The sequence below is a fragment of the Symphalangus syndactylus genome, chromosome 13 (assembly GCF_028878055.3).
Source record: "Symphalangus syndactylus isolate Jambi chromosome 13, NHGRI_mSymSyn1-v2.1_pri, whole genome shotgun sequence".
Lineage (NCBI taxonomy): Eukaryota > Metazoa > Chordata > Mammalia > Primates > Hylobatidae > Symphalangus > Symphalangus syndactylus.
This window is the reverse complement of record NC_072435.2, coordinates 101,873,246-101,888,145: the sequence shown is the minus strand read 5'-3', so window position 1 is coordinate 101,888,145 and position 14,900 is coordinate 101,873,246. Positions and strand designations below refer to the sequence as shown.

Here is a 14,900-nt window from a genome sequence, read left to right as displayed (position 1 = left end):
AAAATGCTGCTTTAGAATCAGTCTCAAATAGCAGCGCTAAAGTTATTCATCCACAGCAAAGCAAAAACCATAAAGCAGAGGGATAGGGGCCTACACCATTCATCTAGACAATACTGGTCTTCATCAAGTTAGAACCAACAAAGAGCTAGATAAAAGTCAACAAGCCAGTCACTGTCTACAAAGCAGATGTTCACGTTACACGTGGCATTACAGCATCAGGGAGAAGGATTCCTAGGCACTTTTCACATTTGAAAGCACTCCTCCCACACTTGCTGGTCTGTTTTGTTTTAATACCTGTGCTTCCCCCTCTGGGGCCCTCAACCTCTCACAAAATGGCATTGAAGCTGCTTCCACACATGACTGGGTATCTTCGGCCCTGGGCCTCTTCAAATCAGGCAACTTCCACTGGCTGTCAGGGTGACGCATGAAATCCCTAGAGAAGAGAGGAAAAGGACTACGGCAGGGAGCCTCCTCAAGTGGGAACCACTGAGATAAACTCATTATCCGTTGGCAGGTAAGAAGAGCAAGGTCCCTGATTGGGCTGGTGACCACGGGTGCTGAGACGCCCACTGGGGACAAGGACAACTTGTCCAGTTTCTTTACAGTTAAGGTAGCAGGACAACCATCTAAGATTTCCCAAACTTAAGTCGTTTGAGTGCCACTCTTCATGACTATTTCTACGTCTCCCTCCTTACCCATACTATAATTTAGTAACCGCGTCTCTATCTCGACTAGATTTTTGCATTTAAATATATTTATTTTAAAAGGAAACTCTATCATTGTGAAACTGCTTACTTAATGGAACAGATTTTCTTAATAGTAACGAAAACAAGTAACTATGTTCATCCATGTGCCACCTCAAATCATTGTTATTACCCTCAGTGGTGCCGCCTACAGTAGCAGCTTTGGGAAGCACAAGCAACACCTGAGGGTTCAGCGTTCGCGCCTAGGCCCAATCGGCATTTCTCCACCTCTTCCCCTTAACCAAAGGTCCCGGCAAGGGGACGCAGCAGCAGTCTGCACGACCTCGCCCACGTCCTCTGGCCGCCCCTCCCCTCCAGCAGCACCAGGTTTCCTGTCAAAACAAACCCTTGGGGGAGGGGACGGCGGAGGCAGAGCCCAGTGCCGGGGAAACCACGGCAACAAACCCCAAACACACGCTGCCGGGCCCGCCCGGCCTACCCTGGCTCAGTTCCCCACTCCAGCCCGGCCGAGGAGTGTGGGGGAAGGGGGTGCCCTGGGCCCCTGATGGCGGGATGCCGCTGGTACCTGTCCAGCAGGATTTAAACAGCGGCGAAGCGGCCTCCGGGGCCCTAAGTCCGTGTCCACCCCGACACGCGGGGCGGCCACTCGGTGCCCCGCTCCCTGCTCCCACGCGGGACGGCAGTTCGAGGTCAAACAAGGGGACGCGGAGTGGGAAGGCATGAACTAGGAGCCCAGCTTGATGGCCCCTGACTCCGCCGTCCCAGGATGGAGTTCCGAGATAGGGCAGGGGAGCCTTCGGGCTGCAGCGGTGTCCCCTCCGTTGGACCTGGCCGGTCACTTCCGAGCCGGAAACGCCTCCCCCGTGATGGATACGCACCAGGTCCAGCACGTAGACAAGAGGAGAACGGCGACCGAGTGACCCCGGGTCAGGGCTCTCTGGGCGTCCCCTCACCGAGCACAGCACAATCACCTCGAAAACTCATCAGCCCAACAACCCCCGCCAGCCCCAGCATCCCCCCAACAACGCGGTATTTAAAGGGCCCTGAGGGACTCTAGGGAGGCAGCCACGGCGCGGCCATCACAAAACCGGATAGCGGGGGGACGACGGCGCGACGGGGCAAGGGGATCCAGGGCCCTTCAGGCTCCGAAAGCCGAGCGCTCACAGACTGAACTTATTAGAGAAACAGTCTTCGTCATGTTTGAACCAGAGAGACCGAGGACAGCTCGGATGGGAGGGTGTTTCGGATGCGAGAGGGCACGGTTCCCCCGCGCGGCGAGTGGTGCGGTCCGGGCTGCCGGGGGCGGGGTGAAAAGTGTTTACGGAACTGAGGCCGCCGAGCCCACGGGAGAGCCGGGCGTTGGGGGCGGGGCCTGCCGGGGCACTTGGGGCGGGGCCGAGCGGGGCTCTGGGGAGGGGGGCGAAGCAGCCGGCCGAGCCTCCAGTGGAGTGCCGGACGGATCCCCTGGGCTTCCGGGCTCACCGGTGTGGACCACACTGCGAGCTCCCAGCTGCGCCTGGAACATTGAGTGCCCGCACACCCCTGTCTAGACGGGGCAATCTGAACTGGGTGCCCACCACCACACTGTCCACACTTACAGAGACAACCCAACCAACAACGCTGCTGGTGGGCTTTCCCACGCACGTCAGCCACTAACCGCGTCATCTCCAGTTGCGTCTACACCTCCACATAAACACAGGTCCAGATTTGCACCTGCACGGGACGATTAGTTCTTTGGAGTCACACCCATCCAGGCCCTCTGAAGACTTGGTGTGCGTGCAAAAGATAAAGCGTCTTACTTCCTCTAGGGTTCTTGGCAGCACTTATCTCCGGGAGAAGTTTCCACCTTGGTTAATGTAAATAACCAGTCCCAGGAGGGCTCTGTGCCGTCTTGCCTGCTGCTCAGCTCCTGCTGTGGGCGTGCTTGAGGGTGTAGAGAAACAAGCTTCCCCCAACTGTTCACATCAAAACTATGCCTTCTGCCAGGTGTAAATCGGTGCTGTATTACTTGGGAAATAGTTTCATGCAGGAACTACTTACATGAAGTTTGTATAGACTAAAGTATTTCTGTTTAGTGCCGAAATTATGTCTGGATTGTGGAGGCAAATTGGCCACCATTGTTCAAAAACAAAAACAACAAACAACAGGCAACATTTTAAAGCAGGGTAGAAAGTCAGTTGTTCAGTGGTTACAACACAGACTCCTCTATGGTTCCAATCCTGGCTCTGACATTCACTATCCATGAGATCTTGGTCTCTGGGGATAACAATGATAGCTATTTCCTTGGGTTATTTTGAGGATAAAGTGAAATAAAGCATGTGAAGTGCTTAGCAGGGTACACAGTAAGCACTCAGTAAATATTAGTTATTGAAACTCTTTGGCAAACCACTGTGGCCAAACTTAGCTGGTGATCTGTATAAATTTGTATCTGTGCCTCCTTTTGCCACTTTCCTCCCTTCTCCTAAAATATACAACCTAATAATACAGGTTAAGAGATTAAATAGAAGGTGCTGTCCCTACCTGAGTTCTTCCCTACAAACATGCTCTTGTTTGTGTAATTCGTAGGATAAGTAATCAGGATGACAGAAGCCTCCAATTTCAATTCTTGCCAAATGACAACCACCACACAACTGCCATCACCACCCTAAAAACTCCACAATAGAAAGATGAACACCCAAATCCCCCAAACTTCTGGTAACTCTGTGACAATGACACATGGCAACATTACTTCCTTTGTTAGCTTCGTAAGGATTTAAGTATTGTTTTGTGCTATGACATAAGTTGGAGCAGGTGACCATGAGTCAGGGTAGTTGTCCTTTATACCTGAGTGAGCAGCTGCCTGACCCTAGGCATGACACTTCTTTTAAAGTTCAGATATGTAGCTCTCAAAGCCACCAGGAAGCAGCTTTTGTCAAAGCAAGTTTCAGCATGTGCTGGGGTACAAACCTTAATGTGGAAGTGGCGGGGTAACATCAGAGACCCAAGCTGAGATAAGAAAAGATGCTGGAAATACTATCTTCTGTTACTTTAATGTTAAATAACTTGCTATCTGAAAACCCTTTGGTGAATTACCTGACCAACTGCCCTCGGCCCGACTTGTGTATAAAAGCACTTTGGGCCAGGCATGGTGGCTCACGCCTGTAATCCAAGCACTTTGGGAGGCCGAGGCAGGTGGATCACAAGGTCAGGAGATCAAGACCATCCTGGCTAACACGGTGAAACCCCGTCTCTACTAAAAATACAAAAAAATTAGCTGGGCGTGGTGGCACGCACCTGTAATTCCAGCTACTCTGGAAGCTGAGGCAGGAGAATCGCTTGAACCCGGGAGGTGGAGGTTGCAGTGAGCCAAGATCACGCCACTTTACTCCAGCTTGGGCGAAAGAGCGAGGCTCCATCTCAAAACGAAACAAAACAAAAACAATACTTTGAAAAAATGGAGTGCTGTAAAATATAAGGCAGTTCCCTCAAAAATGAGCCTTGTATCACATTGTTGCTCAGAGGGCTCAGACAGTCATAACATAAAATCTTCCCCGCTCAGGTTATGTTTATGGCTTTCTGAGGAAAAAAAACAACAACAACAAAATCTGAAAAGGCAACCTCTTTAGCAAGTAAAATAATTAGCATTTTATTTGAAGAAGACATATTATTACACCTAGTTTTTCTAACTTACCTTTTTCGAACCACTTAGAGAACTCACAGTAATACAGTTTGTTTTCTCCCTGTAAATTACACGGTAGACTAAATGTGGTCTGTCATTCTTGGCAAAAGACTAAGGGCAGATCAAAATTTTTGTTCAATGAAGAAATAGAAATAATCATTTTCTTTTTAAACATCTGAAATCTGAGTTTTAAATTATAATAAATCATTGACAAAAATCTAAAAATGTAATTACAGTTGGATTTGCAATCTCTCAGCCTTATAACTTTTCTAGTGGAGTTGCATATTGTACTGATTTAATGTAATGCAAATTTAGCTATACGGGACTCATCTAGGACAGAATATGAGGAACACAAGAGAATAATTTAAATACTTCCAGTGATCTTGTCCCCTATTTCTCTCCATGGGAGTTGTGAGGCTTCTCTTCCTGTGTTGATCTGAGTTTCTGAGCTTCTCATTATGTTCCAAGCTTCTTTCCCACGGCTGGCTTCACGTTCGTGCAGTCTGGGCAGTCGCACAAGGCCCCACCCTTGGAAGAGCCCTGTGCTTGGTTTAATACATTGCTGCTGTTGTGTTGAGATTCTTAATACTGTGCTTTTTGAAAGAGGGGCCTTGCATTTTCATTTTGCACAGGACCTGGCAAATTATGTAACTGGTCCTGATCTCCCCACACAGAATATGAGTGTAGTGGTTAAAGGTGCTTATTTTCCTGCCCCTAAGTGCCAATCAATTATTTCAACCAGTGATCACTTGAAGAAACTTATGTCTGTTTCAATGCTGGAAGAAAAGAAATAGCCCCAAACAAACAAAAACAACAAAAAGTTGGTGTATCCCAGGTCTTATGGCTCATTAAAAAATTTTCAAGAGTAATTTTCACTGCACTTTGACCTCATGGTCTTCCTTAAGAGCCTAACCCCTCCTGTAATATGTGACTTCATTGTAATTGAAAAACAAAACAAAACAAAAAAAAAACAAAAAAAAAATGGGCTGGGCATGGTGGCTCACGCCTGTAATCTCAGCTCTTTGGGAGGCTGAGGTGGGTGGATCACCTGAAGTCATGAATTTGAGACCAGCCTGACCAACATAGCGAAACCCCGTCTCTACTAAATACAAAAAATTAGCCAGGCATGGTGGCGCATACCTCTAATCCCAACTATTTGGGAGGCTGAGGCAGGAGAGAATCACTTGAACCCGGGAGGCAGAGGTTGCAGTGAGCCAAGATTGCACCATTGCACTCCGGCCTGGGCAACAAGAGTGAAACTCGGTCTCAAAAAAAAAATGGCCAGGCATGGTGGTTTACACCTGTAATCCCAGCAGTTTGGGAGGCTGAGGCAGGTGGATAACTTGAGGTCGGGAGTTTGAGACCAGCTTGACCAACATGGCAAAACCTCATCTCTACTAAAAATACAAAAAATTAGTTGGGCATGGTGGCATGCACCTGTAATCCCAGCTGCTTGGGAGGCTGAGGCAGGAGAATTGCTTGAACCTGGGAGGCGGAGGTTGCAGTGAGCTGAGATTTCACCACTGCACTCCAGCCTGGGCAACAGAGCGAGACTTTGTCTCAAGAAAAATTTTAAACTAGAATTTAAATTTAAAAAATTCTTTTAGAGGAATCCCACTTCTTTTCTCTCCCCTGTCCATCTTCAGGTGCTACAGAAAGGGCGAAAAATCAGTGAGGGGGAAAATACAATAGAAAGCAAAAAGAAGAAAATGAATTTGGCTAATACACCAACTAGAGAATTAAGCCCTGAATGTTCAAAAATTAACTGCATACCTCCTACTCAATTTTACTGTGAGCTCTAAAAATAAGGTCTATTAAAAAAAATTAACCACACCTTTTAGGCAATTTTTTTGTTCTATATCCTTTGATTTGGAAGATAGGATAGATTTAGATAATTGACCAGTTTTGACTATTAATTGATGCTTGAATAATTTTTCAAAGCACCAAAACCAGTTTTCTTTTGACTCCACTGAACTGAATTAGTAAAAAAATTAGCAGTTATTTCTTTTTTTTCTTTTTTTTTTTTTTTTTGAGACGGAGTCTCGCTCTGTCGCCCAGGCTGGAGTGCAGTGGCGCAGTCTCGGCTCACTGCAAGCTCCGCCTCCCAGGTTCACGCCATTCTCCTGCCTCAGCCTCTCCGAGTAGCTGGGACTACAGGCGCCCGCCACCACGCCCGGCTAATTTTTTGTATTTTTAGTAGAGACGGGGTTTCACCGTGGTCTCGATCTCCTGACCTCGTGATCCGCCCGCCTCGGCCTCCCAAAGTGCTGGGATTACAAGCGTGAGCCACCGCACCCGGCTTAGCAGTTATTTCTCATTTCAATTGCCTGTACCTTCACATTTAGGCACTGCCCAGTCCCTGACCCTGTCACATACTAAAAAGACAAACATTCTTAGTGCTCCCTACACCCCACCCTGGGCCCCTTCCTCTTACCTGGGCACCACTGTTGTCCCCTGGGAAGCAGAAAAAGAGTGAGAACCAGCAGTGAAGACAGCTTTGGGGCAGGAAGTGGGAGGGGCCAAAGAGAGCTGAAGCTCAAAGGAGCACCTATGGGAGGCCAAACAGGTGATGGCTCAGACCTCTGACCAAGCCAGTCACTCTCTTTAGCCCATCTCCAGGCCAGCAGGCAATCAACCATTTTCTAAATGATTGCTTTTCTAAAGTGTTCATGGATGAACACTTAGGCTCTCAGTTTTAAATCAAATGAAATTGTCAAATGGGCATGAGGAAGAGCTACTAAAATAAGATGCAATCTCCAGAAAACATAAAGGAAGGATTAAGAAATGTAACTCTTTAGGTACACAATTCAACATGAAAACATGAGTTACAGAACACTGATTATGGGGTGACACGATTTATGCTAGAGAGAGCTTACACTAGAGACAGGGCATATGCATTGTGCGTATATGAAATACATAGAAATGGACTAAAAAGAAACTCAACTGTTTAGAAGGCTACTTAGGCAAGTTAGTTCCTGGTTTATTCCGTATACATTCAAGCAGCTTATTTCTTTTACAATGAGAATGTCATTCATATATTACTAATCTATTTCACACTGCCATACAATGCAACTACTCTTATCATTGTATGTCCTCCTAAATATACCTTAGTGAAGATAGGCTATCGATACTGCACAATAAGGAAATTTCCCATCTCCTTTTTATTTGTGTTTAAGAAAGCCATGACAACAAATGGAGCTTTTCATATATAATATATGAAAGAATAGATTTGCAAAAAGTCCCTCACTATGATATGTCAAAATTATTAATGCTGGGTGGGGGAATATTGATCCTTACTTTTTAAGTTCTTCTCCTCAAGCCCTGTTCTTCGATAGCCAAAGTGCATGGAGTTTGCTTTCATTTTAAACATGTTTTTGCCCCAAACTCTGACCTCTAAAACCTTCCCTCTCTTTGATGATAAACTGGACAAATGTCCTTTCTCAAAGTTATATGGGACTTTAATAATTATACTACCTTTTTTTTTTTTGTTTTTTTTGTTTTTTTGAGACAGGGTCTCACTCTGTCAGCCAGATTGGAGTTCAGCAGCATGATCTCGGCTCACTGCAACCTCTGCCTCCCAAGTTCAGGCGATTCTCTTGCCTTAGCCTCCTGAGTAGCTGGAATCACAGATGTGTGCCATCACACCTGGCTAATATTTTGTATTTTTAGTAGAGATGGGGTTTCACCATGTTGGCCAGGCTGGTCTCGAACTCCTGACCTCAAGTGATCCACCCCTTGGCCTCCCAAAGTGCTGGGATTACAGGCATGAGCCAGCACACCCAGCCGTACATTTTGAAGACAAAAAAATTGAGAGCTCTGAACATTCAAATGCCTGAACAGTAGCTTTTACCTGAGTTCCTGGGCACTCTAGAGGAAGGTCATATAATAGGGCACTAAGGGTTTATGTTGACTAAAGGGATACTCAGCAGTGACTCAATCAGTTGGCAAGTCAAGAATAGAAACCAGAAGAACTCACTTCATGGCTTCTTTCCGCAAATACACACATACACACGTGCAGTGTCACAAGCAAAGTATTACCTATTGGCATAATTATCTAATTTCCATAACAACATATCAACAAGCATACCAGCTCTGTACCAACTAAGTGCCCAAAGTATTTATAATCACATTCCATTACTCTAGAAGGGTGCCTGGACCAGATACTGGGGTGGCTGTGCCTTCTAGAAAGCAAGAATGGAATGCTGCTTTATACAAAAATATGAAGCTGTTTACATAGATATATGTTCACATGCACACACGCACACATGAAACATTTCTGGCCAATTCCCTCAGAGGGATCCCAGGCCATGCCATTGTTTATGTTGCATGTACATCTGCATGTACATTATCAGTAAATTCCCACAAAGCTCAGTATAGGCCAGGCGCAGTGGCTCATTCCTGTAATCCCAGCATTTTGGGAGGCCGAGGCGGGTGGATCAACTGAGGTCAGGAGTTCAAGACCAGCCTAGTCAGCACGGTGAAACCCCGTCTCTATTAAAAATACAAAAAATTAGCTGGGCGTGGTGGCACACTCCTGTAGTCCTAGCTATTTGGGAGGCTGAGGCAGGAGAATCACTTGAACCCAGGAGTCAGAGGCTGCAGTGAGCCAAGATCGTGCCACTACACTTTTGCCTGGGTGGCAGAGTGAAACTCAGTCTAAAAAAAAAAAAAAAAAAGCTCAGTATAATGTAATTATACAAATAAATTTAATGTCAATGCTCAAGCTGAATTCTTTATTTAAATGAAGACCTCTGTGATTATATGTGGACATTTAAAAAATGGCTTTTTAAAAGTTACAAGCATTACATAGATCAAAATTTTCAAAGAATTAATCAACTGAGGTACAAAATAATTGTATATAATGAGGAAATGTGGTATGGTGGAAAGAGGGTGGGCTCTGGGTTCGGACAGACCAGAGGGTTGACAGCCAAGTTCCACCACTCATTATACATATGTCCTTATCCTCACAGATGTAAAATGGGGATAATAATGTTGTGGGGGCCATTTGTCATTTTGGTGATCCAGCTTTCCAAATGGTATTTGAATTGTTATCATTTATTATAGAAGCCAGAGAGGGGATGATATGCTGATCCCATTAATACTTTACTACTGGAGTTGGAAAGGCATTCTGTCTTCCCAGACCCTAGCGACTATAGCATGGGCATGGGACCTATGCATGTTCTATCGGATGCTGACCACCACAGGTAGCTAGGGGTGATTCACAGAGCTACAGTGGTGGTGCCCAATGCTGATGACACCAGCTATGGCATCCTTAGCATGGTCTTAGCTATGCCTGGCTTCCTTTAGTTCTTTCCCAAGCTTGGTTCTTCAGTCTAAAATATGTTAGAGTCACTCAATAGCTAATTCCATGAGCTACCAAGACCCTCTGGTCTCAGTGCCATGAGCTACGAAGACCCTTCTGGTCTAATCAGACTGGGGTTTATTATTTGCCACTAAGAACTTTGACTAGAACAAATACTCCATAACCTGTGGGAGAATTAAAAGAAATAATGTATATGAAGAGTTGAGCAGAGTGCCAGGGACATTGTATGGATCAGTAAACTGTAACTACTATTATTATACTCTTGTTATTTTAACGATACAGTTTCGACAGGTCCTGGGCAACTTAAAGGTCTGTGACATGTGATAATTTAAAACTCTGCCAAGGAGCAAATTTGAATCTAATAAGTTGGTGGTACAGGAGCCATTTATTTAGCTAACAAGTGAGCCTAACACATCACCCAGTATTTATATATCAATGTGAGGATTACTATTCTCCACTCATTAGGCCAGTAAGTCAGGTCCATTCAGGAAAATACTATAACTTTATATTGTGTTAAGAACAATGATCCAAAAACTTGGATAATTATCCAAACGCTATCCAAAGACTTGGAAATAGGCAAAAGGGATTACTGGATGTCCTTTTAGTAGGGTGCTGTGTAGTGCAGTGTAGTAGCAGGCTCGTGCAAGGATTCATGCATTATCTAGGACTGTGTACCTTTGTTGGACTTACTACTCATTATTGGTTCAGATATTTCAGAACTTTGTAAAGGCAGATGTTACTTTATCAAAAACTGATAACAAGGGCCCAGTGTAGTGGCTCACGCCTGTCATCCCAACACTTCGGGAGGCCAAGATGGACAGGTTGCTTGAGGCTAGGAGTTGGCGACCAGCCTGGGCAACATAGAGGATCCTGTATCTACAAAAAAAATACAAAAATTAGCTGGGCATGGTGGCGTGTGGCTGTAGTCCCAGCTAATCAGGAAGCTAAAGTGGGAGAGTCCCTTGAGCCTAGAAGTTTGAGGCTACAGTGAGCTATCATCATGGCACCTCACTTTAGCCTGGGTGACAGAGACCCTGTGTCAAAAAAACAAAAACCAAAACCCAAAACAAAACACCAAAAAATTGATAACAATGCAAATTATTCTTGTCCATTTCTAATACAAGTAAAATCATTTCTGTCCTATAGAAAAGATAAAAGCTTACTATTTATTACCTTATAAGACATTAACCAATTTTGTATCTAACCTAGTAATCTTATTGTAAGATTTTAAAAAATGCATTTTTTGATGGGATGTATAAACCCCTATTTCTCAAATGTTCCTTAAACCAACTTTACCATTTTACTGGCTAACTCTTTAATTGATGAACTAAATAATTTTTTAAGCCTGTGTTTGTTCTATTTCATATAAGTCACGTTTTTAACTTGTTGAAATTATATCTTGACAAATAGAAGTCAATCCAAGGGGCCACATAAAAGGAGCGTGTAATCCAGAACTGACGACCGCCAGGTAGGCTTCCTAGAAAAAGGAGTAGCCAAGCAGATGCATGTACAAGAAGTTCTCAAGTGATCTCAACAAAGCAGACTCAGGCCCCTAAATCAGTATTTAGGTCAAATTCATTGTTGAAAAATAAGGCTGATATGAGCTTAACTGATAAGGAAGAAAATTGGAATCGCTTAGCTAATAATCTGGATTGGTTTAAACTGCTTCGGTGTTGCTTTTATAATTTTCAAAAATGGCAGCAGATAGCTCACTTTGGAACCACAAGTACATGCGAACTGTGGGAAATTCACCATTCTTGCCAAATGAGGTGAGGAACTCAATTCACTTTCTAAATCTACATAGATGGTTCTGCGCCATTTCTTCAGGAGCCCAGAGCTGAACCATAAGCTTGCTGTAGAGGGCATTGCAATGAGTGGCTTTCAGCCCACAGGTGGACTTTGAATTTGGGCCACAAGCCCACCCCTCTTATATGTAGCCTACTTCATTCATTTACATGATTCACCTAGCTCTTTAAGCATTTTTGCCATCTCCATGAAGAAAAGTAGGGCCCTAAGCATTGTTTTCACTCATGAAATCTGCTATGCATGACTAGATGCAAAAAAGCAGACTTCAGGAAAGCTTTTAAATGTGCAGCATGTATTACACATATCCTGTAATTACTGGAGGACATGAAAGTCACTCACTTCAGATTGTGACGAAAATCTAGATAGTTCCTTGGGCACAAGAAGTGTCTTCTACTCATGAATACAAGCAATTTAACTGTTAAAGGCTGAACTCAGAGGCTCAAATTGCCTGACTTTGGACTAACAAGGGTTTCAGGTTTTTTTTTTCCCTTTTAGCAGGAGGGGTTGTGCAAAAATTAAACTTCTCCTAAGCACCTAAAGTCTCCAGATGCTGGGCAGGTAGTGTTTACCAACACTCCCCTCAAGAGCCGCCTCTTATTCTCAGACTACTTGATGGCTGAGACCACGACATCTCTTTTGGGCAAGGTCATTCTCATACTTGCTCCATAAAAGAGGAAAATACAGGTATGGGAGTTCCTCTTCTGGAGTACAGCTCTGAGGCACATGTAGCTATGCCCTAACCCAAATGCACCTCTTGGTCATGGGTAATGAGAATAGGAGATACTTCTGCCTGTGCATTGGAGCCTGCAGTGAGCAATGCTTGCTCGTGTTTGCCCCAAAACCTTTTTCAGACAATAACTCTTTATATCCATCTTTGTTTCTTTATTTTTTATTCTTTTTTTTTTTTTTTAATTTGAGACGTAGCCTCGCTCTGTTGTGCCCAGGCTAGAGTGCAGTGGCAAGATCTAGGCTCACTGCAACCTCCACCTCCTGGGTTCAAGCGATTCTCCTGCCTCAGCCTCCAGAGTAGCTATGATTACAGGCACTACAACCACACCTGGCTAATTTTTTGTATTTTTAGTACAGATGGGGTTTCACCATATTGGCCAGGCTGGTCTCAAACTCCCGACCTCAGGTGATCCTCCCACCTTGGCCTCCCAAAGTGCTGGGATTACAGGTGTGAGCCATGGTGCTGGGCCTATATCCATCTTTAAATTAATCTATGTTCTTTTGCACGGTGCCAGTGACATAGTAGTTTCTTAGTGCTGTATATACTGATTGCTAAGAGGACATTACAGACACACTTCTAAATACTGGCTGGGAGTGCAGGAAGTTAGTTGGCAGGGACAATCACTGATTAGGAGGGAAATTAACTCTGACGAACTTTGACTATAACTCCCTTTTTCCTTTTTTCTTTCTTTCTGCTTTGCCTGAAAACCAGGAAATAGACAAGGTAGTCAGAGGGGTCAGAGAGCTAATCGTGAAAATTAAGAAGAAAATATATTCCCTTCTCTCTGCTTAAATTGCAAAGGATCTCTCTGTCCCTTTAAAGATAATCAAAAGCTATATGACTGCAGAGATTCTTGAGGAAAATCTACATAGTTTTTCTGGAGACGTGATAAGCTGAAACAACTCCAGGCAAACCAAGAAAGATGAAGAATCATTTAGGACTACCCAGAATTTTGCGAAGTACGGTGATTAAGCAGTGTTTCAAACAATTACAGTCATGGTTGCTTAATGATCAGGATACACTCTGAGAAAGGCATCATTAGGTCCTTGTGCAAACATCACAGAGTGTATTTACTCAAACCCAGGTGGCATAGCCTACTACACACCTAGGCAATATGGTCTATTCTATTGCTTCTAGGCTACAAACCTGTACAGCACGTTACTGTACTGAATATTGCAGGAAATTGTAGTAACACTATGGCAAGTATTTGTGTGTCTAAACATATCTAAACATAGAAAAAGTAGAAAAAATATGGTGTAAAAGATAAATTATGGTACACGTATTTAGGGCAGCTGCATTGTAATCTTACGGGACCACCATCATATATACAGTCCACTATTGACTGAAACAGTTATGAGATGCATGACTGTATAACTATTTACAAAGACACATAACAATATAAACATTTCTTTTGGGCAATAGTAGCAGGGTTGGGAAAAATAGCATACAGGCAGTGGAAAGAAGGTAGATTTATTAAAAAAAATCAACCTTCTGTTTGAATTGCAGCACTACTATCTAAATACTGAAGGATTTTAGGCAAGCTGCTTAACTTTTCAAAGTCTGAATTATCTTGTCTATAGAATGAGAATGATCAGGCCTAATTGGGAATCCTGTGAAAGTAAAATGAAATGAACATATGTAGACTGTGTGCCAGAGAGTGACTTATCTACTTCCTTTACCTGCTGGTCACACAGCCTCCCTTATGGTTAGATATTGACATACTACCAGATTTACTGGATTCTGGCCAGTGAAATAGGAGGGAAGTGATGGATGGATCTTCACTCACTTTATTGGGACTCCAGATTCATTTTTTGTGTGAGACAGGGTCTTGCTCTGTCACCCAGGCTGGAGTGCAGTGGCAGGATCATAGCTCACTGCAATCTTGAACTCTTGGGTTCAGGATATCCTCCTTCCTTGGCCTCTTGAGTAGCTGGGACTACAGGTACATGCCACTGTGTCCAGCTAATTTATTTTATTTTATTTTATTTTATTTTATTTTATTTTATTTTATTTTATTTTTGTAGAGACAGGGTCTTGCTTTGTTGCCCAAGCTGGTCTTGAACTGCTGAGCTCAAGTGATTCTCCTGCCCCAAGCCTTTAAAAGTGCTGGGATTACAGAGGTGAGCCACTGCACCTGCGTGCCCTGTATAAAATTGTACCAATAAAATTGATACCATCACTGTTTCACTTATATATCTGGTTGCATCTCTTCCTCCCACTGGACTCTGTGCAGATAGGGAATCTTCTTCATGGCTGTCTTTCTAGTGCCTGGTGTGGTGTCTGGTACAAATTTGGTTCTTCATAAATATTTTGTAAATAAATAAACGAATGAGCTACCCCAAAGCTGAGTCTTGAGGGGTGAGTTAGCTGGAAGAAGAAAGGGAGTCAGAGTGTTCTAGGTAAGGGGACAGAATGACAAAACTCGAAGAGGTGAGAAACGGCAGTGTGTACCTAGCGGGGAAAAGCCAGACTTAAAGAGCAAGAGGGATGATACATTTCACATTATTTAGTTGATTTCTCTTTGTATAAGTCTCGCTAATCTAGTTTTTTCTTAATCCCATTGAAAACGAGGGGAAAAAAAGGCCAGGTGTGGTGGCTCACGCCTGTAATCCCAACACTTTGGGAGGCCGAGGCAGGCAGATCACTTGAGGTCAGGAGTTTGAGAACAGCCTGGCCAAC

At 44.0% G+C, this 14,900-nt stretch overlaps 1 protein-coding gene across 11 annotated transcripts in view; it reads right to left on the bottom strand.

Annotated features, from left to right (window-relative positions):
- Positions 1-6,853, bottom strand: part of TCP11L2 (t-complex 11 like 2) — a 51,021-nt gene extending 44,168 nt beyond the window's left edge. For 2 of the 11 annotated variants that reach the window (XM_055236172.2, XM_055236181.2), the window contains exon 1: positions 1,583-1,794. The gene's annotated coding sequence lies outside the window, so the exon portion shown is untranslated. Of the gene's footprint in view, positions 1-294; positions 434-1,269; positions 1,795-2,361; positions 2,514-3,224; positions 3,402-6,796 lie in introns of those variants that run through there. The other 9 variants (XM_063615217.1, XM_063615215.1, XM_063615216.1 and 6 more) reach the window with 9 other exon arrangements.
- Between the last annotated feature and the right edge of the window lie 8,047 nt (positions 6,854-14,900).